At 43.4% G+C, this 23,532-nt stretch overlaps 1 protein-coding gene across 2 annotated transcripts in view; it reads left to right on the top strand.

Moving 5' to 3' along the window:
- sema6bb (sema domain, transmembrane domain (TM), and cytoplasmic domain, (semaphorin) 6Bb) overlaps positions 1 to 23,532 on the top strand; it is a 172,787-nt gene that overhangs the window by 15,101 nt on the left and 134,154 nt on the right. Inside the window, exon 1 of one of the 2 annotated variants that reach the window (XM_042481817.2) lies at positions 3,353 to 4,189. The exons of the other annotated variant lie outside the window; for it this stretch is intronic. The gene's annotated coding sequence lies outside the window, so the exon portion shown is untranslated. Of the gene's footprint in view, positions 1 to 3,352; positions 4,190 to 23,532 lie in introns of those variants that run through there. 2 annotated transcript variants of the gene reach the window in all.

The raw sequence follows: 23,532 nt of genomic DNA, 5'->3' as shown, positions 1-23,532 counted from the left end.
GGGGTCAGTGTGAGGATGTCGAGTGCTCAAACACAAACCCTAAAGTGTGATAAAGCAACGATTACATTTGGCTGGAGGCTTATTGAGATTTAATTTTAATGGGACTAAATTATTCCTCTGTTGTGTTCAATTAGGCTCAATGAGAAGTTGCAGAAAGACCTTACACTCAAGGATGGAAACTGCTGGCAAAAAAAACAGTTTTAATTCCGCTGAGTTATTATGTTAAATCACAGTAAAATTGACTTTCAGGAATTGTAATTAATCCAAATTGTTCTTAAATGCGCTCCATAAAAACATTTATGCTGAATCATATGTGATCAGATTGTGAAATTGGATGCAAAAAGAGACATTTTTCACTGTGCCAACTGAGTGCCCCAAGGTGGATTTTCCTGTACACACCCACCTACAGCGCCACTGAGAGGTGGGTACCCATTAATCATCACCCTCAAAAATCTAACATTTGGGGAAATTATGGAGTGGAGTTTATGTAAAGAGCATTAGAGTAAAGATCCTTTAATACCGCATGTTAAAGGAAAGAATATTACACTGTTATGCCGACTCACTGCTCTGTTTAAAAGGTACGATCCTGGAATGGGGGGTGTGTTGCCTTTCAGCTGCCTGCAGAGGTAGCGCCCAATCGAGGTCTGGCATGATGCTGTCGTTGTTTGGTTCTGTGTAATAATGCAATGGCATCTTGAAGATGGGACTTCGTAGCGGCCCTGTAGTGCGATCTCTGTGTAAAAAGAGCTTTAGAGAAAATGAAAAGGCAAAAACCATCTGGGGTGCAGTAAAAAAACATACTAGCACATTCCATATTCTCTTATTGTTTGTTATTTATAAGTATAACAAGTTGTTTATTTGTATTGATTTCCCATTAGTGCTTGTTTTTGTTTGAATATAATCATGATAATAACATTTTTTGAGAAAGTGGGCACTAGAAAAAGCTTGCCTAGGGTGCAGACACTGACACTGAATCTGTCAGATTTGACTCTTGAATTTTATTTTATTATTGTTGTTATTTTCACTGCTTTCTAGTTACTATTTGATAAATAGGCTACTATTAATGAATTTTTGAAACTTAGAAAAAATCAGATAAACTGAATAGCCTTTAATGTTTTGACACAAGTATCTTTCTTGTTTTTGATCAAAATGGTCATAGATCAAGCTGTATCATCATTTTGAGTAACTATGATTCACCTCTTTCTCTGTAACTAACGGACAGAAATCTGTTGTGAATCATCATTATTTTACATTAACATCAGCACAATTTTAGGAATTCCCAAAACAGTCTATTGTTTGTCCTTTAGGTTTTAAGGTTCCTAGGTATAACGTTTAAATGCATACTTTGCCGGTTTTCAAATATAACAATGTGGGTAGTATGTGTAGATGTGCTGTGGTGAACCTCCATCTAACCAGTGCCTTCATCATGCACCAGATGACGCAAAACATGTCATCCAGTGGGGTTTCACTGACTTGTGGGGCTGTTGCTCAAACTAAAGGCTGTACCTCCGCATTTTAGTTCAGCCTGCGCCTATGCTGCCATTGCAGATATAGAGTATAGAAGAGAGACACACCCATGCCTCTCCCTCTCAAACTCTGATCAAAAGGTAAACCTAAGCAGCACTGACCAACTGTGATACTGTTACTGCGTTGCCAATTTCTTGCCACAAATGTTTTTAGAAATATATTTTAGCTTACCGTTTAACTTTAATACGAGATCTTTCGGTACCAGCAAGCCGCAGTTGTGTCAAATGTGTCATATCATGTCACCTAGGAGTGTTTATTTGTCTAGTTGTTTTCTACCTTTTCAACAAAAGTTAATGCTGCAGTCCTTTGTCTGTTTTCTCTGGTCATGTAGCACCATTTTCAAAAGCATTTGTGTCTTTTTACTACATAGACAGCCTATTTTTATTAAAAGACCCTCTTTCTGGCAGTAAAATACTTTTATATCAGTACCCTCTCTCTGTGCGCCCCCAGCTGTGTGTTTGACCTTGTTTCTAACAATTTCTGATTAATTTCACTTCTTATGTTTCCACCACGAAAACATAAAAATGTACAATAAGCACGTTTCTGTCACGATGAGGGGCTTTACTTTGATATTTAGGGATTTCATGACAAAAATCAAACCCAATTAGCCAATATTCAATTCAGTTCTAGTCATGACCTAATTCTGGGGGTGGTGGCACCAGGGGAAGCTAGGTGCTGCACTGCAGATTGACACTTGAATTTTCCAAATAACATTGTTATACAGTTACTATTTGAGAAAAAGGGTATTGTAAATGAGCTTACGTTGTGTTAATTAAACACAGAAAAAAGTAATACATGTAAATGTAATATTTTGCATCTTGTTTAAACTATTACTTGTGTCTGATCAAAATGTATCATCCACTGGAGTTATTATGATCCACCTCCTTTGAATTGCAGTTCTCATCTTGCCGCAATAAAATGTTGTCAACATACAATATACAATAAGTTGGTTTCCACCACAATGAGTAGCTTATCTTTAATTTTTAGGGATTTTTTGCAGGGATTTCACACCGGATTTAAATAATTAATTAATAAATAAATTAGTCAATTCCATTTGAGTTGCTGCATAATTTTGCTTCAGGTTCTGGAGCTAACAGGGGTTTGGGGTGGGGACACCAGGGGAAATTAGGTTCAGCACCACTGAATGAGACTTGAATTTTCCAATTAATTTATTTTTTATGGTTACCCTAAATAGGCAACTGTAAATGAGCTTATATGTTGTTAATTGAATGAAGAAGAAAAAAATAGCATACAAGAAAATTTAAAAAAATGAATATATTATGAAATGAGCATCTTCTTAAGGACACTACTGGCGTTTGATCATCAGCTTCAGTAATTTTGTATCCATCTCTGTTTCGGTGTTTTCCACCCAATCACCTGATAATACTGAAATGAAATCATTTATAAAAAGTCAATTTAATGAAAATCTACTATGAATCGTCGGTGTTGTTTGACTTTAACGTCAGCACAATTCCGGACACTCTCCAAACAGCCTGCTGTTTGTATGTAAGGTATAAAGGTTCCCTGGATTAAAGTTAAACTGGGCCCTCCCTCTGTGCGCCCCCGGAGTCTTTGGTTTGACCTCGTGTCTGATAAGATAAGGACTCTTAGTTTTCATCTCGCCACAATGAAATGTAGTCAATATACAGTAAACAAGTTTCTGCTGCATTTAGTGCGATATTTAAAGATTTTTTTTTTAGGGATTTGACGGCGCAAAATTAAACCCAATTAGCCATTAATCAATTCCATTCCAGTCGCTGCATAATTCTGCTTCAGGTTTTGGCACTAACAGGCTTCAGGAGTCTCTTGTGGATGACAGCAGGGAGCAGTGCTGGAGATGCTGTAGCTCATACAGCCGCTAGAAGACAAACGCCGTGGTCCTCCCACCTTCCCAACGCTCCGGAGTGCAGCCCAAGAAACAGGAACTATTTTTAATCAGCAGATGAATGGGACTTTGCCCTGCGCTGGAGCCTGAGCCTGCCAACTCTGCGTGGAGAAGTGGGGCGCATACGCGGACAGAGGGACAGTATTTTCTCTTCAGTGAGACCCGAGGTGGAAAAGACGCAGCAATGACAGAGCAGCAGTCGTGCGCAGCGGCAAAATAGACCAACTATTGTGGGCACGGAAGATTGATAACACAACTGGGCGAGCAACGAGAGCGGCAGATGTAATTTCCAAACGTTGCAGCTGGTTTGGTGCCAGTGGTGTGCTGGATGGGTTGTTACTGCGTTCTCCTTTTCATCATTCACCGCTTCCAGCGTTTCCAGATTACTTGGGGATCTCGGACGGCTGTCTGTGAGGGAGTATTGCTGCAGAGACAAGCGGGGAATGCCATGTGTCGTTGCGCGACATAGAAGCTCTTTGTGGGCTGTTTTGCACCGGGGACAGGTGGTGCCGCGTGTGCGTGCGTGTGTGTGCGGGGGGCACGGACACACAACCCCCTGAGACAGTTGTCTTAGGGATGTCAGGCCGGCGTACGGGATCAGTTTTTGCCAGAGACAGGTGCGACAGGGAGGAGTAGTTTACAAAGCCCCGCACAGGATCTGGTAACGCACTAACGAGCCTCCTCTCTCCTCTGATCACTCGGATTTTTCTGGATCCAACGGGACTCACAATCGACTCATCCTGCCGTTTCTCGGCACCTCTCCTCCGATAATCAGAGGTAAGTGACCCGAGCTGTCCGGTGTGGAGGTCTGTGGGTGGTGGTGGTTGTGCGCTTTGGGGGCACTCTGTCGCGCCTTGATGCTTTGGATATTTTGCCTCTGATTAAACGAATGAATTTAGTTGAACGAAAGGGTTGAAACGAACAATACACAACAGTGAGCTGATCTGTAATCCTTCGCATCTTGGCTTTACAGTACGTTTCATTGTATAATTCTCAATTTCATACTGCGTAGCTTGCAGCCACGCACGAAACAAGCTGCTCGCAGCTGTCCGGAGCCTAAAGAGGCGCTTCACCATCCATCTATTGATTGGATATTGGCACGACTCGGATCGTGTGATTAGAAATGGCAGACAGTTATGTATGCGTATTGATCATTTGTTACTATACATTATGTTAACAGATGCACCTCAGTGTCACTCACCTAGCTTAATTAAGCTGATTTTCCTGAAGGAGCTGTTTAATCTGAGAAATGTGACTTTTCTTGTGTCAGGAGGAGTTTTGCCTTTTTGACATTAGAATTGATTTAAAGGGTAACTAGAAAGCCTCATTTTGAAATCCAGTGTTGCAGAACTGTGGAAACATCTATCTTTACCATGAGATTGATCAAAATGTGCCCCTCTCTGTGTTTTCTTGCTGTTGTTTGTATTGTGTGATATGTAATCTGCTAGGGGTTGTGCATGTTCTTCAGTCCTACCCGCTGGGCCCCTGGTGTCCAACGCTTCTGCCTTTAGGCTCTGCCATCCCTCCCTCTCCCTCTGCAGTAGCTGCTATCTTTACAGTACATTGAGCTAGTTGGCTGGATAGTGTCAGAATCACATTTTTTGCTTTTTTTTGTGTGTGCGAGGATGGCTAACTCTCAATAGCTGGCACCAAGTCTTCTAAAGTTTCTCCATTTGGAAGCTGCATGTTTTTGTTGTGGCCCCTGTTTTCAAATTCAAATTTCCTTTCAGCTGCCTTTTGTCCGGCAGCAAGGTTTGTGGACTGGAAAGAGAGACAGAGAAGTAAGTGAAGTCCCTGAGGGTCAGAGCATTCCTATAATGAGCCCTATAGTGTGTGTGTGTGTGTGAGAGAGCAGAGAGGAGAGCAGGAGGAGTGAGACACATCTAAAGAAAGTGAGACAGTTTTCACTGTCCAGTGCAAAGGTAGACACAGCCAAGGGAATACCGGCACCTCTGCTAACCTTTCTGTCGCTCTGACTGTGTCAATCAGCCTTTGGAGGACAAGCGCCTCTTTAATTCCCCTTCCTCTGGGCTGTCACCCACTCTGACAGCCAGAGCTCACGGGTGCTGCTGCGGGTTACTCATAGATCCTTCCTCCCTGCTGCTGAGATGCTACACCAGGGGGTGATGTAGTGCACCACATTCCTTCTTTTTTTAAACAGAAACAATAGTGCAAATGAGGTAGATACAGTGGGTGGTAAAAGCGAAGAAGTTAAGATGAAACATGAAAGAAGAGAGGATCATAAACTAGATATCGTCTAATCATCTGAGTGTTGCAGCTTCTTTGGCAAGACAGTGGAGGAATGGTGCCCTCCTCTCTCATGTGCTGACACCCGCTTGTAGACCCATCACGCCACCAGTAATTACAAGAGAAGTGCTATCAGAGGAAATAAATTAATAGACAACAGAGGAAATACCTGTCTGATGGGATCTCTGATCTCCTTGCACCGGATCTAGTTTTCATTTGTTCAAGGACAAAACACTTAGCGAGAGTTGAGAATAGATTCGTTTTTGCTGGCGCTTCAAGTCATTTTTAGAATGTTTTCAGGGAAAATCTACCTAGAAATAAAACTCTATATATATTCTTCTCAGCAAGTGTAGCACAGGGATTTAGGAACAACAATTATCACGAGACATGCTGTTAATTTTAGGTCACCACTAGGGCTGCCCCTTTAAAGTTGGTGATTCGAATAATCAGTTGGCGACCCCTCAGTTGACTGAAATTGCTTCAAGTCGAGCAGTCTTTTTTCTTTTGCTAATTGGTGTTCTGTGCAGTGTGCTTCTTTGGACATTTTGGTCCCCAGATTTTGCTGCAGAGTGAACGCTCTTGACTTTCATGATACTCTTTGACACACAGTAGCCCACACGCTGCAGCTGCACAGAGGAAGAGACACTCTGCACTTTAAGGCTCTTTGATAACATTGTCTTCTCTCTTCTCTTTAAAAATTGTGAATGTAAAGCTTACAGCAACTTAAAAAGAAACAGCCTCTGACTTTTGTTTGATATTTAGTGCAAAAAAGTTGCACATTTGCGATCTGTCGTCAGTGCTGTTAGCTTGTTTACTATATTACATGAATGCCTGCTGTCACACTGTACATACCGCTGAGCCTGTTCAAACTTTAAAATTTTATATGAAAAAAAAAATAAAACAAGTTGTTGAATATTCATATTGAACTGCCAAATTTGATTTGACTGGCATAATTCTGAGTCAGTGACAGCCCAAGTAATCACATCAGAAATGTCAGCACTTATGCAAGATTCATCCCTCTAATAGTGTCATTAAAGTTACTTAAGTTTTGGTGATATTGAAAGATTTTATGATAAGCTTGCTACATAGAGCTGAATTTCTTTCTGCAGGCAGGGGGGAAGGGATAAATGTTTTCTCAGTCATTATATAAATAACCAGACTGTAGGAAGCTTTACTCCTGCCAAAAGAAATGACTCAGTAGGGGGCAAGATTGCACCGACATTTAAGGCAAACATAAGGAAAGCAATCGAAGAAACAGTGTACCTGATGTTAGAGCTGATGTCCTGAACACTTAAAGTGATTAGTGGAGAAACCCCAACAGGAGAGAAAAGCAATAGTTGCAAGTAAAAGCTCAATATAGGAGCAGGCTTTTTGTGTCAATGGAGAACTCAGATAACAAGGCTAAATGTGTGCCCAGGAAACCAGGCGGGGGGTTTGTACCGTTCCAAGGTCCCAGTGCTGATGTCAGTTTTTGGCGATGTTTTCTCCGTCCCCAGTGCTTCTCCCTCGCAGCTTAACAAACTGCTCGCTGGAGCTTGGCTAATCCTTGGCTAGCAGTGCCCAGTGATTTATTATAAAGTTAGTTAATTTAGGGAGATCTGAAACATCCCACCGTATACACATACCCTTGACAGATCCCTGCTGTCTTTGCTGAGGAGTCTGAATCGCCAATTAGTTTGAAGAATTGTTTGTGTGTGAGGGGGTGTGTGTGTGTGTGTGTGTGTGTGTGTGTGCGCGCAGGCCATTAAGAGAAGAGAGAAAGACGGAGTGAGAGTTTGTCTATGTCTATCAGTGAGAAACATAAGGCACATTGTTCCTCACATTGTGTCTATTTGCCTTCCTGTCTTGTATGGATGTTGTGTGTGTGCATGTGTGTGCATGTGTGTGAGTCAGCCCGTCTGTGCCCCCATACAAGTGTGATTCAGCACTGTCCAGACTCGGTTGAATGGGTGCCCTGTTTGCGCCTCGTTTCTGACGCCAACAGCCGCTCTGCACTCCTCGCCTCGGAGCAAGTGTTGCGCCCCATGTGCTAAAATAACAGGTGCCTGTACACAATGACTTAATCTCTCTTTACCACCTCCCCCGCAGCACCCTGCTGGGGGTTACGTCACCTGCAGGCCCAGGGCAGCTCCAACATAATCATAAAAATTAGTCATTATTCAGACACAGGTTGTTTTCCCAGACAAGTTCCAACCACATACGCCTCGTCAAATTGTGTTTTACAGAATCAGATTGCAGAACATTTGTAGAAACCAGGATTGTATATAGTAACATTAGAGCTAAGGCAGAGTGGGTCAGAGTGGGAGTGTCATCAGGCGTTAGAAACTGGGGTTCTCTTATAAGAAAAACCTTCTTAACCCCACTTATCATCTTAATTGGGGCCTTTTCACTATCCCATGTCTACACTTAAAGGGGCACTGATTTTGGGGATTGAGATGGGGATTTTATCTGTCATATAGAGTGATACTCAGCCTGTTAAAACAGTTGTATAATGTCTTCTGTGCCTACGGAGGGAGCTGTCTAGTTTGGAAAAAAGACCCTGATGATGTTATCTGATCTGATGTGTTCTGATTTAAGAGAAAGCCCGCGTATGGAGTTGAAAGAAGTTCCACGAGGTGTTTGTCTACTGAAAGACACTATTAAGTTGCATTGTGGGAAATGTAGGATCCAGCATTTTTATAGGATTGACCCATACTAGGGAAAAAAAGTCATATCTTACCCTCTGCTGTTTTGATTTTTATCATTCCTAATCTGGGATTATCTCATTTTATTTAAAGTGCATTACCAGATTGTTGGAGAAGCCCTTTAAGTCCACTTTGCAGTTAGTGTTTTTTATACACGTGAGTCTAAAGTTAAAGGCTAAGTTCCCCCATATTCCAAAATAACCCATACTTTCTCACTTACTGTATCTAGTGATATCATATCTAATCATTATAAACAGATAATCTGCACATATATGCAGATTTGTAAACAGTGATCAAAGATTTTGCTATCGAAGCGCTCTGGTTTCTGTTTTTGTTGTCTGAGTAATATTTTCCAGTAGCATTTGATTTGGCTTCGGTTTCCTGCGGGTAAACAGTCTGTGTGGAGAGCTAAAGAAGCAGAACGAATTGGCCGAAATGCAATCTTGGAGCCCATCTTCTGATGAATGTTAAGATTTATGATCTTTTTTTCTAACCTCTGTTCAGAAAGATTAGCTGAAATTTCATCTGGCCCTTTCTCAAGTTGCTAATCTGGTCGATACATGGAAGAGGAAGTCTTGGCCGGGATATCTGTGGCTACACAGGATCTCCAAAAATATTGGCCGCCCCCACAGGCTTTATCGACGTCAGACAATACCCGATGGGTGCTGAGATTGTACCATATCTAACCATGCAGATAGTTTGTGTTTTAGAAATCTATCTCTGTGATTTCTCCCTCCACCTCAATACACTGGGGATAAAAAGATTTTCATTTGCAGTGCCCACTGAAGAATTAATTACATTCCTCCTGTTAGAAACGGTGCCCCTTTTACTTTTTATAATCAACACACTGTCAACACTTTTCATCAGGACTGTTTTATTAGTAGAAACTATTTCCAATAAAAACAGTGCATACCTCTAGAGGTAGGTATGATTTTTTTGCAATTTCTGTTCAAATGGACCCTTAAATGTCCCTTTGGCTGGAGTTTCTCCTTGGCGAAAATGAGTCATAAGGCTAAACATTTGATTCTAATTACATTTCAATATTGCACTGAATGCTTGTGCATGAGCACCTGTGTTTCCTTAAGTCTCTCCTGAGCGTGTCCAGTCTGTCTTGTTTTTCCCTGGGTTTTGGCCAAACCAAGGCAAATGTATTAGGAGTGTCCTCTGTGGAAACAGAGCTGTCGCCATCTACATCAGTCTGGTCTGAGAGGGACTGATTTGTAGGAAACACTATTGAGATGCCGAGTCTGGGGTCTTGTGTTTAACCTGGCACCCCGGTCTCCTTTTCTTATTCTCTGTCATTCTTTCCTCAACATTCCCTCTTGCTTGTTTTCCTTCACACACTCTGCCTCTGTACGGCTGCTCCCCACATCACCCCTCTTCTCCTGTTTCTCCCCCCTCCTCTTCTGTCCTTCGCGTTCCTCTCCTCCACTTTTCTCCCTCCTCCCTCTCTCCGTCCTCTCTGGACCTTGATGTCAAGGCCTCTCAGGCGGTGTGGTCTCTGTCTGCAGGCTGTCAGGGCAGGGACACTGCCCACTGGGACCCTGAATGGGACAAATTGACCGTAACAATGTTCCCACTTAGCATGTGGAGCTGGGAGAAAGAGAAGGTGAAAAGGAGGGCCTGATGATTGAGGTGCAGGCCAGCCACACTGGGATAGAGAGGGAGTGAGCGAGAGAGAGCGGGGGAGAGCAGGACAGCTCTTTGAAATGTATGAATTGAAGACTTACATTACATCTCACACTTCGTCTTTTTAAATCTCCTTCTCACATATTCTCTCTCTCCTATGCACACACACACACACACACACACACACACACACACACACACACACATACTGCTTTTCTTGTTGTTATTTGCCCAAGGCTAGTGTAGGGGTTGCCATAGCAGCAGGATAAACACGTTTGCCAGTGACCCTGCAAGCCCTCACATACACACACACACCTCATTCTCAAGGCCCAGATGCCTTCCAGGGGGGTTTGTCAAGCCTGGCAGTTTGATCTGCACTAAGGTGTTACCGCTGCCTCACAAAGGGTCAAGGATCATCCAGCCCCCCCATTAAAATGCAATAAGGGCTATAGCCCAACGGGACCACCTCCGCCATTTAATCACACACCGCTGCTCCCCCATCATCTGCTCTCTCCCTTTTATCTTTTAATCACTTGTTTTTGCAGCCCTGTCTCCTTTCACTCTCATCTAACCGTCTACTTCATGGCTTTTATACATCCAGTGCAATGCCAAGGCAGCCAGAATAGATGAGAGAGTTCAAAGAAGGAAGCCCGATATAGTCAATAATAAGCTCTCTTTCATTTTCCTTTAAAAAATTCTCTGTCTTATGGCTGTTCTCATTGGCAGCCACAGGCTAGTCTCTCTTCAGAGTTTTGTAAAGTCTATGATTTCAGATTTTTTTTTGTCTATGCCCTTTAACTGTGACTGAATGTCTTGGAGAAGTTGGAGCGATATCATGTTGTGTAAGCCTGAGGTGGCACAGTATGACAGGAACAAAGAATGCAGCTGCTATCACCAAAGGCCAAGTGGCTGTTGAATAAAGATGCTTCCCGTTGGTAAAACTGGCATTCCATGTAGGCTTATTGTACCTCCAAAGGGGGAGTGTGTTCTTGCGTGTGTGTCTTCCCTATATCTGAATAAGGTGGACGCCAGGGATTCTTCCATTCTCTGCAGCTGTGAAAAGCGACATTTCAATGAGTATAAACTCCATCCTGCTGCAGGCAGCGGACCATAAGTGATACTGTGGGAGACAGGATGAAAAGACGGGTAGACATGACTGAGACGGACACCAACTTTTGCTTCCCGGACACGGATAAACAGTGTGTGTGAGCTGAATTTTTTTCACGGCCTGTTTGCTTGTCATTAAGCCACATTCACATAGCTTTCTCTCTCTCAGACACACACACACACAGTCGTGTCACTGTCGCTCACGCTCTTATGAAGTCTCAGTGTCAGCAGAGCCCCAGTTTGTTAACAAGAGAAGAGACTAATGAGGGGCCATGGTCAGGAAGGGAGTGGACAGGCCGGTCCCATATACCACCCGGAATACATGAATACACACTGGCACATTGATGCGCACGCTTGCATATTCCCAAACGGACACAAACACACACACACAAACACTCACAGCGAAGTAACAAGCCACCACAAGCCCAAAGCCTGGAGCAGCCCATTCAGTGCCAGTAGCCATACTGCAATTATATTACTTTTCTCCTCTGACATGCTAAAAATAGCAACACTTATTTCTATTATAGCATTCATAGACATACTTTGCACACCTCCTCGGTTTTATTTCCCATGCCAGACAGCTATGATCACTAAGTAGATATCTAATAAGGCTCAGCTTAACTGCTGTATGGTGGGAGACATCATGTCGAGGATGCTGGTCACATACATCGTGAATCATTTCCCGCATCAGCACAGCGTGAATCTGAAGAAACCATGCCCTCTGGGCCGGACTGGTATTATCCCGCTGCTGTTTTATAGCTGATTCATTTCTTAGGGGAACTTCCAGCCCAAATGGCTCTATCCTGTAGTTTTATGGTCACAGAGAAGCTACAAAAATAAAATGAGAATGTTCTCATTGGCTTCGTCTGTTATTGCTGTTGACAGAGTTGTTTACAACTGCAGCTGCAGCTTCAGCTATTGCTGCTGTGGTCTCCGCTTGTCTCATCAGGGATCTGGCTTTAAATTTGTGACTGTACTCTTTTAAAAAAAAATGTAAATGTCTGCTCATTTTGCTGCCAAGCAACCACTTGTTTTGTGCTTTGAGGTAATTAACAGTTTAATGCGTTCAGTGACCTGGGGGAGTCAGTCATGCTGAAGGAACAAAAAGAAAACTCAGGCTCGCTGGCACTGGGTGTGGGGCAGTTGGCGAAGTGGAGGGACGGAGCAGAGACTGTGACCTGCTGTCTCTCTTCATTGTGTGACAGCGAAGCGAAGAGGGAGCGAGTGATGCAGCGACACGTTGACAGTTGATGGGTGAAGCTGAACTGTAAGGTAATGGGGGAAAGTAGAGAAGCACTAAGCAAGAAAGAAAGGGAGGTGAGAAATGGTGGGAGAGTCTTGAGAGAATTCCTGTTCAGCCTCTGTTGCTGTTGGAAAGTGGGTCCTTGAACGTACTCGCCTAAATTAACGGCTCAGAAGCACCAATTAATGTACAGCCTCACTGTGGGTCTCTGCTGTGTCGAATCAAAGAGGTCTTGCTGCGCGGTGCGTCTGCTCATCTCCCAAGCATGTGTGCACGCACTCACATACACACACAGAGGGGGATTTTAGCCAAGAAACTGGAGCCAATGAGTGAGCGATGAGATGAAAGTGTCACATGGAGCTAAAAGCTGAAAGTCAAGGTTAAAGACCAAAAGGATGGTGATTTGCTTCGTTATTAAGTGGCGAAGGGATGAAGGGAAGGTGAAGTTTGATGATGGGATGAGAAGATGAATTTAGGAGTGGAGGAGGAGGAGGAGGAGGAGGAGGAGGAGGAGCAGGAGGACAGAGCGTGTTTTCAGAGAGCAGGAATCACAGAATCACACCCATCTGGAGGCAACAGGTCTGGTGACAGCAGGCGGGTTCCCGATCCAAGTATCCCAGCCGCGGGTGAGAGCCAGGATGGGAGCCAGGATCTCCCCTTGTCCAAGACCCCTGGAGACCCAGTCAATCCACTAGCAATCTGTGCCCTGGTACTAACCACTTCAATATGACAGATAGGCATGTTTATTATGGTAGGTTGTGGATTATAATTGTTCAAATTGAAAGTGGATGTCTGTTATTAGCGCCGCCGTCAGAGATGAGTGGGTTCTGTGAGGATGGTAGACGTTCTGTATACTGAGGAGTTATGAGGAAATGATAGAAAGGATTTAAGCTCCTTCACAGCAAATCTGTTAATGCAGTACATTACGTCCCGGCCTGAATTCATTAACATTAATTTCACAAGAAGCGGTAACAATAGCAGTCACAAACCAATAAGGCACAAAAGCAAAAAATAATTGATATCCTGCACACATAACAGCTACTTCTAAAGCCTGCGTGCTGTTACAATAGAGCCGTTGATTGGCAAGTCCTCTGTGCCGGGTTTTCTGTGGTCGCTGTGCATTCAGAATACCATAGCTAGCGTGCTCACAGTAGCTAGTGGGTCATTCGTATTTGCATGTAAATGTTTTTCACCCCTTGGCTTGACTGGTGGGGCAATCAGAATGGCTCTCTGTCTGCATCACTAAGAGGGAGGCTGCAATGACTGACTGTGACATTCAGAGCTCAGGCCAGGCTTCACCCTTTGCTTTCACTCGCTTGTTCGCTCACATGTTTTAGGTCTGTGGGAAGGAGGAGGCAAAAGACAGGAAAGAGTTTTTTTTGTGTGTGTGATGGTTATATCTCATCAGTCGATCCGTGTATTCACGGTCTCATTTGAAATGTGAGAATCAGACCATGTCATTCCACGTCCTCCTCCCTCATCAAGCAGCCCCCTCCCCTGCCCTGAGCCTCAGCTTGGCCACCTCCATCATCCCATGGCGCCACCGAGATGGACACTTGTGAGAGTTTTTTTTTTGTAAGGACCAAGCATGACACACACACACACACACACACACACACACACACACACCTCCCACATGGCGATGATGGATACATGTGCGCCTATCTGCACAACGGAGGAGTGTTTGTGCTTGACTCATGTAGCACATCTCAGAGTTTGGCAGTCTGTCAAGGCATTTATCAGCCTCTGTCATCAAATGAAACATGGTCCTTTAGGTCTTAAGCGTCACCAGCTTGGTTTCTTTGCTTGCCGAGCGAGGTGGGTAGAGGGGACGTTGTGGGACGAGAAAACTCAACAGGGACTGGGTGTTTTGAAGATCAGCGAGGAAATGGGCGAATTAGTGAGTGAGTGAATGAGGACATAAAGAATCAAAACAGTCACTCTCTAAACTTTGGGAATGTGTGTTTATGCCATGAATATGTCCACTTAGCTGACATTGTTTAAAACACGTCTATTAGGCAACCACAATGCTCCACTGGTAACACTGCTCCATTTGGTGTTCCCAATGCTGATATAGGCACATCTTGCATCTGTGTCTGAGTATGTCTCTGCCAATGTGGGAAGTTGTGTGTGTGTGTGTGTATACATAGTCTAAATAAACACTAAAACTATTTTAAAAGTTTCCCTTTTCCAGTTTATGCTGGTGTGTGTTTGATGTGACAACACTTTTCAAACATTTTTCTAATCCTCCTCCTTGACATTTGAGTGCTCAGTTGTTTTATCCCAATTATAGGATGTTACTGTAACGATTCGTCCACTGCTAAAAGGAAACAGTGGTTTGTTGCCGTCATTATGTGGTCTCTGCTGCTGTTGTGTATTGGCTGCTCTTGTAAATATAGCATGAGGAGCTGTGGCACCTTATGGGCTTAAAATGTCTGCGCATTGGCCTTTTAATCAGGCAAAAATGTTTGTGTTGGTTGTTTCTGTGTTTGACTTCTCATCAGTAACACGTTTCTCAACAGTGGGTAGGTTTATATCCACATTAACATTCGAAGATTACTCTGAATATGACAATATTTTATTTCTGATATGGGTCATGTAAATGGCATATTTCCTCTGGATATTCTGAATTGGGTGTTGTTACCAATGTAGCATTTTCCAATAAAAATGAGGGATATGAAGGTATTATTCAAATTTTAATAGCATTCTTTGGACACATTTGCAATGCATTTGGAATAAGCATCTCAGTTAGGGTTTTTACTGAACTTTGCGACACACTTCATCTTGCCTGTTTAGGGTCAGCTCTGTGCACTGCTATGAATGCGTTGCACACAAACCAACAGTGTGCAAGGCTGTGGTAGAGATGTATGCCCAAAAGAAAATAAAAGGCCACATTTCTGTTTCGAAGTACATAGAAATCCACCTACTTTAAAACATGGTGAAAGACTTTGATATCAACAGATGTTTGATACACGCATATGTGCTGACCTTTTCAAGAAGGAGGTCGAAGGAATGACAGAGGGAGACTGCGCGGTCTCCCACAGTATCACTTATGGTCCTCTGCCTGCAGCAGGATGGACAAATCCACCAAGCAGTAAAAAACTTTGAAAAAATCCTATCTTTATGCATATTTTCATATTGTAAAGTGATAAACGGCGTCTTAGGACGTGTTAATCAGAGTATGCATGGCCAGGGGCATCGTAGTGAAAAGAATAAAATGAATAAATAAATAAATCAAGACTTAAAAGTTTGTTTTTTTTGCATTTTTTATTTCTAAGTAATTAGTGACATTACTAAATTTAAATTGGCTGTATAAATCAATTGAGAGACTCAACTTTGTATAAAAAAATAGTGGAAGTTCCCTTAAGGTCCCTCTCAACCCTAAATGCCCCTAATTGTTTAGTATTCCGCTGCATTAAACGTGGCTAAGCTGAGCGAGTGACTGCCTATCCTGCTGGGGCAACAACGTACACGTCTTTCTCTAAGAAAGGAAAATTGAATTTCCAAGAAAGAAACCTATGAGAGAAAGGGAAAGAAAGCAAACTGACTTTGACAAAAAAATTCAATAAGTGTGTGAGAGACATTGATTAAGAGAGGAAAGGCTGAGGGCCCACAGAGACTACTTATGCATAGGACCCAGAATTCGGTGCTACACTCCTGTGCACGGCTGCATGTAAAATGGGAATTTTAGTGATATATTCATTTTCATTAGCCATGTAAACATCTTGGTGGGATTATTGTCTTTTTCAGGATAAGGGTGAAAATCAGAACATTTTGTGCATGTAAACGTAGTCACTGTCAGTCTTGTGACAACTGCACCTTTTGACCCCGTCCTTACCTGGTGACATCATCACCGCGCTGTCTCAACACCCTGTTGTGCACATCAACACGCAGCTCACTTGTTACCTGCTGTGGCTGCTCTAACCTTTTCACCAATTATCCGCTTGCTCCATATAAATAGCCCTGCTTGTTCTGTCTGTTTCATTTCAAAACCAGCCACGCACTCCCTTGACTCTGCAGCAGCAACAGCAGTACAGAGAAACTCGATCCCGGAGTCTAAACTGAAGTAATAAACAAGACAGAAAATGCCTGAGAGCCAGCTCTTGTAGGCCTGAGATATGTCATGTACCATGAAACATTAAGGGTGCTGTCGCAAGGGAAAAGCATTGGCTGGGCTCTTACCACTTGCATGCATGTTGGAGGAGAATAGCCATAAAAGCCATGTTGTTGCTGTAATTGCATGTAAACAGAGGCCCTGGCCAAAATAACCCAAATCATCATAGAAACATGCAGCCAATGAATAAGCTTTCTGATCTGCCTCCTGCCTTCCCAGCATGCTGCTAACTCGTAATGGAGCTTTTTTTTCTACTCAATTTTTACGTTGCTGATGACTCTCAATGAGCGTGTTTTTAATTGTGCTACCCTGAGGGGGCGAGCCGAGCGCTTAGTTACAGAAACACTAGTGAGCACTACTCCTGCCAAATGTTAAAGATGGCAGTTATTCTTGAGTGAGGTTTTTTAGGTTTTATCGCTTGCCTGCTGGACAGCGCTGCTCCTCTCCTGTGGACACTCTTTTTATTATTTTTTTTATCCCGATTCTCTTTCTCCCAGTTTTTTTGGCTTGGGCCGCTTCACCTGGCATAGAGATTCTCTCTGCTGTCATCAGCACCATTAACGGCCACAACAAAGTAGCTTTGAAGCTCTGCAGGGCTTAGGCCGTAATAGGAGGACAGCTCCAGGCTCATGCTATAATGGAGGGAAAGCTCAGGGGCTCCACTGTTTGCTCCTTAGTTCAGATTTCTGTCCCCTTTCATAAGATAGCGCTCTAAAGACATCTGGACCAATTACCCTGTCTGTCTGTTCGTCTGCCTTTCTTACTGCCTCTCATCTCTGTTTTACCTGGCTCTGACATTAAAGGTGAAGTCGACAAATGCGGCAATATGGATTATAACTATACCGGATAAATGATGCCAAAGTGGCGGATGCATGACAGTGACATCGACAAGCTATTTTCAAGACAGAGGTAGCAACTGCTGGAAGCTGAGTATTTACTGCTGTCTCTTCTGTTAATTGGATGCATTATGTTCATTTCCTTTGCCGCTTTTCAAATCTTAATCAGATGGTTAATTTACAGTCTTGCAGGCTTTAAACAGCTGGCTCTGAACATCTTCATCTCCGTCTCTCTGTCTTCTGTGTGTGTCTCCATGGTTTCCTTGGTTTGTTTAGTCATCACGCTGGCATGGTTTTGTGTGTTAAAGTGTGTGTGCCCCTGCCTGTGTGTGAAGGTAGGGTAATACAACAGTGTCTTCTGCCTGGTCTGGCATTAATTCAATGGGGCCAGTGAAAATGTGATGGGGATTATTTGTCTGGCAGTCAGTCCACCGAAGAAAAGACCAAGCCGCTGAGAGCCGAGGAGCCTTCATTAATATAATAACACTCCGTGGTTCGAGCAGCTAGCATGCTCTTTATGTGACACGTGTACACACACACAGACAACTAATGGCCGCCTCGCTAGACACTCCACGGCCACCTCGCTTCCTATTTATATGTTTGACACTTTTCACAAAATTCACAAAAAGCAAAGAGGAGAAGCTGATTATGCTCTCCACAGTCACTTCTTCTTGTGTTTTCGGGCCATCGGCTCAGCATTTTCTTGCCATTGTCAAGTCGGTTCCCTGGTGCTGATAAGGAGTAATTGCCAGCGTGGCAGTTGACTTACTTCTTCCTTGAGAGTTGCCATCCAGGCTGAAGCAGGCTTTGAGTCTCTTTTTGTTCCCGTGAAAAAGTCTACATCAATATCTTTGTCTGGAGGTGGGGAGATTTGGTTTGCATCTGATAATCCCTTTTCACTCCTGAAATTAGTTTCTCTCTCTTGAGGCTAACGTGCAGAAGCGAAATTACAAATGAGCGAGGATTACAAATGTAAAAGTGTGAAACAGAACAGATAGGGAAATGAGTGGAACAAGTGTGGGTGTGCATGTGACTCTGTGTGTGTGTGTGAGTGAGTGTGTATGTGTGTGGTGGAGGACTCTCTGCCAACAATCAAGGACTCTTGCTGGGATACTCACCTGATTGAAATGAATAGATTCCTGGATAGTGAAACAGGAGGAGGGGGAGCGGGGTGTGTAGAGTGGCATCCGAAGGACTCATCAGTCATCACACACATACACAACACAAACCCACACACACACACACACACACACACACACACACACACACACACACACACACACACACACACACACACACAGAGGCAGGCTCAGCGGCTCATTAATGCACCTTAGCACCACTGGCTACACCAGGCAGCGAGCCAACGCAAAAACAGAAGCTAAGAGGTGATGCTCACCGCGGGCCACCCTCGGCTGTGTGGAGGGGTAAAGCTGAGCCTCTGGCAAGTCTTAGGTATCGCTCATTAGAATCCATGCACAAACTAATGAAGAGCCTGGAGAGAAAGAGCGAGCCAGAGAGAAAAAGAGAGTGTGAGAGAGAGAGAGAGAGAGAGACAGACAGAAGCACCAATCAAACTGAACAAAGAAAAACACACAAACAAGCCGATGAGCTTCAGCACTTGCATGCACACAGCTGGGCGTAAAAGCAGCTCAGCTAACAACCCCTGATGTTTTCACAGAGGAGCTGATATTTAGTTAGACTTAAGGCTTAGGAGTGCCCGTGTAAGTGGATCTAGTGATAAATCTTGAAGCAGAACTCTGCCCGAGCCAGCGCTGTGTTTTGGTGAACTAGTTCTCCTTCATACGAGCGCCAGGGGACATAGACACACAGGGGAGACTAGTTATAGAAATAGCCTGTTTTTTGTTCATAAACACAACTCCTGCCTCGTGTGTGTGTTTGTTGATTTGCTCTTTTTCAACCCCTCACAACAGCTTGCATCAGCACGATTATCAGGAGAGGGATATTGATTTTGTCAAAGAGGTTTCAGGGGCAAAATATTGTTATTTAGTCTGTGTGTACGTCAGGACATTTTGTTATTGTTGTCAGGCGAATCAGTAGCCCTGCTCAGGAGGGCTCTGACTTGGGTTGCTTATTTTTCAAGGCTCAGCGAGTCTACAGCCAAGGCAGCTAGTTTCTCTTCCAAGGCCTCCTGAGAGTCAACCCTGAGGACCTGGACTAATTCTTCTGCATCACATTACCATTCTCATTAATGTGAGTGATTATACACTTGGAAAGAGTGGGCCACAGTCGTGAGCCAACGGGCCCCAAAGTGTTTACTGGCACACAAGTGTGAAAAATCAGAATGCCCACTCATGTTGAGTCATTTTGTGTCTTAGATCATTCTGACGGCCGCGCACAGACCTTTGACATCTCATTCTCTGTCAGAAATGGATTTCCATCTTATTTGGATGGTGATTTATTGTGCGAGGCTGGTGCATTTATGTCAGAGTGCTTATGAAAGAGAGATTTTGCCGAGAGTTAAATTTAACTTCTTGTTACTGTTGGTTTTGATCACACACTTAATTAACCTTTCTTGGCTTCCAGTGGAAATGTGAAGGACGTTATGTAACGAAATGTACCACAGAGATCATTTAAAAGTACCCACATAAAATGTTTCGAAAAAGGTTTCCATGGTAGGAATATATTTAACAAGCAAGCAAGTAGATCCAATTTTGTACCTTTTTTTTTAAATACAAAAAGCAGCAGTTGTTTTTATGGTATATAATGTTTCCTCTTGTGCTCCGGAGAAATCACAACAGTGCACAAAATAGCTCCAACTAAGGAAAGAAAACAAGAAAATATGTGTAAACTAGAAAATGACTGTCTTGGTCTTCTCAGTGCACTAAGTGGTGCCCCTGAATGGGTGAGGAAAGTAATAACACTTAATGTATGAGCCATTTTTGTGATAATTAGATGTTGTGCAGAGACTGTTTAAAATTCAGACAGACTTCAGAGGATAGGAAAACACAAACCCCCAGAGCCACCACACTGTCCCGACTACAGCCATTATTTGTTTCATTACAGCTGGAACGCAACATAAATACCCTGTTATTTCAGAAAAGTGTGCTTTCCTTAGCTCCCCTCAGAATAGCAAAATCAATCCTGGGCCTCACTATTGCTTTGTTTTTGGTGTTTTTCTAATCAGTGTGCTCCTTAATATAGACCACCCTGATTTCCCACCATTAGATATGCACTGTGGGCTTAATATAGAAACAGAGATCCCATCGGCTTAATTCAGCTCAAGTCAATCTTTATTTATTGTGCAGGGACACATTTAGGAGCATGAGTCAGGTTTACAATTTAAAAACAAGAGACCCCCCAGGCTCTAAAAAAATCACATTGCAATGAAGGAAAAGCAAAGAAATTAACTGAGTGCATTAAAATATGATAATAGTAGCGCTAGTTTAATCATGCCCTAAATGAGTTCTGTGAAACTAGAGATAGTACCCAGAGTATTAAGCATCAAAGATATTCCAGGAGAAGGAAGCAAATGGCCCAGGATCCCCGTCTAATGTAATGGTGTGTGTCAGCGTGTGAAATACAGACTTGGTGCTTTAACTGGGCAGTAATAAAGTCTTTGCTTTGGATGGCTGATGCCTTTTGTGAGAGATATTAACAAATCAGGCTTGAACACTATGTGGTTATGTCCCTTGTAGTATGTACGCCTACGTGATAGAAACAAATTTTGTGGGGAATGAATTGGAAACTCAGAATGCAGAGAGTAAATTTATTGACTCTGTGGCCAATCTCCGCCCTGTAACACAAGTTTGAAAATAAAGGTACGTTTGGAAGGCTAGTAAGAAAACAACTAAATGCTCAGCAGGACATTCAACTCCACTTGCATTTAACTCACAATACTTCAAGTTTAAAAAATAGGTACCTGTCAACAGACAGAGGTTTCCATCTCGATCTGCTTCTATACTCTTTGTGTCTATGGTGGCGGGCATACAAAAATGTGGAAGTACAATCTGTAATTCAAACAATAGCTCCAGGGCCAGCGAAAATCTGTCTCCACTGAGCTCTGACAAGATGCTGAGAATTAGCAAAGTGTCTTTTTAAATTCATGACACAATATTGCTTCTTGTGATGACTTTTTTGTGAAGTTCAATATCACAGATGCTACAGACTACACTGAAATGTAAGTAATCCAATGATATGAATGTCTAATGAGATATCCGGCCTCTCTTAAATTTGCTTGGAATTGTTTAGCCATGTCCTGTTAGGGTCAGAGAGTGAACACTAACTCCTACAATAGAGACATGCACAATTAACTTTTTCTACATTTTTCTCTATAATGAGATGTGTTGTTTTTTCCCGCCTCCTGCCAATGCTGGAATCCCATTAGATGTGTGTTGCCTTGGCTCAGCAGGTAGAGCAGGCTGACAATTAATCGCAGGTTCGATTAGGATTGGAGGTTCGATATCAAGTCCTCAGCTGACGTAGTATCCTTGACCAAAATACTGAACCCCAAATTGCTCCCCAGTTGTGATGCATGTGAGCGTGACTGACTTGTATGTAGTACCTTGTGTGGTAGGCTCGGCATTAGGGGTTGACCGATTTTGGTTTTTCAGGGCTGATACTGATACTGATTAGTGAGACCGATAATCGATCTGTGGAACTGATATGCATTCAGAATAAAAATGAAAATATTTTTGTCAATATTTAGAATATAGGAATATAACAAACTCCAGCTGGACTGTTGCTCAGGACAGTGCAGATGCACTTTACATTGGAATAAATGACCTTTCTTTATGCAGTGTCATACTTGTGCGTCTGGTGTGTAAGAATCAGCCCCACTCTCGCTCGCTAGCTGGAGTCTTCTCTCCTATGTCATTGTATTACTGCCCTCTGTCTTCCTGCTATTGACCCGACGGAAGCTGTAGGCTATCGGAAACAATTACCTAGATTGTGTCAATAGAGTCAGTGGAGCAGGTAAAGGCATCAGTATCCCAGTGTAAGTCTGAGGTCAGTGACAGTGAATGAGGGGTAATGGTCTTCACTTACTACAGTGTGTGAGTTCAGCTGGAAGAAGACCAGCTCGGCCAGAGAAGCTCTGTGCCTCTCCACAGGGACCTTTGTACCAAGCCGAGCAGAGTGGTGCTTTCTGAAGAAACAAAGCACAGTGTTGGTCTCTGTTTGTGTGTACATGAGTTTGTGTTTCTGTAAAGTTTTCCACCCCACTGTCCAGCTGACCTGGAGTCCATCCAAAGGCCATACTACAGCAAGTTTCTCCTCTTGTCGTCCTCTCCTTGTCGCCTTTCTTGTCTGTGTGGGCGTTGGCTGGGGCACAAAGAAGGAGAAGAGCCTGGGTCACTTCCAAAATGATTTCCATTGCTGCATAAGTGCCTTTGGAAGAATGCAACGTGGTACATGCCAGGAAAGGAAAGGAATAAATGACCCTAGAGTGAGAGCTTGAAGTGGGCCAATCGAAGTTAGTTTGGAGGAAGACTGCGGTTGCTTCTTGCCAAGGCGCAGCAGGGCAAATTGAAGAATTTGGAGCAGCGTAGAGAACAGCATGAGGTGGAGAAGGAGAATAAGCTAGAATAAATGAGAAAGATTGCTGGAGTTTGGTGGAAGGTTGTTGCTACTCTCCATGGCCAAGCCTGGGATATAGAGCTTTTGAGAGGAGAGGCCACGCACTTACAACAGGAGAGAGACGATAAAGACAGACAAGTAGAAAGGCTTGAAAACTTCTGTTAAATTAGATTATGCTGCTGAAGAACTGAGAAGACAGCAAAACGAGTGGGCGTGAGGATGTAGAAAACAAGAGCTAAGGGGAAAGCAATGTTCCCCCTTTGCATGTTTGTAATTGTTTCGGTGTGTGCATGTTCTCTCCTCCCCTGTTGCTTTTGCAATTATCATCCTGAGACCAGGGGCGGTCTCCCTGGAGTTAGAGTGCTCGAGACACTTGGGTGGCTTGATGGAGTTTGGCACCTATAGCTGCGCACTGACAAGGCCTGCAGACACCACTTAGTTAATTAACCAAAAAGACTAAAACTGACTCTTCAGGCTGATAAACAGGAATGAGGTGAACATCTTCTCTCCCCCTCCCCTCATGAGAGAAGCTCCGGAGAGAAAAATCTTGCAGGTAGTTTCAGGCTGTTTGCTTTTCTCGCAGCAACAAAGGCTGGGAATGTTATCGGCCGAGGGAGGAAGGAGGGGAGGGACCGATGTCAGTATCATTTGAGGTTGTTTTGTTGTGGAAGGATGAGAAATCTGCCTTATCATGAGTCAATGCATTTACTTTATATGCGCTCACT

The sequence above is a fragment of the Plectropomus leopardus genome, chromosome 5 (genome assembly GCF_026936395.1).
Source record: "Plectropomus leopardus strain MGB_pleo_1.0 chromosome 5, ASM2693639v1, whole genome shotgun sequence".
Taxonomy (NCBI): domain Eukaryota; kingdom Metazoa; phylum Chordata; class Actinopteri; order Perciformes; family Serranidae; genus Plectropomus; species Plectropomus leopardus.
The sequence above is the reverse complement of the archived record's forward strand: the minus strand, read 5'-3'. Positions and strand labels throughout refer to the sequence as shown.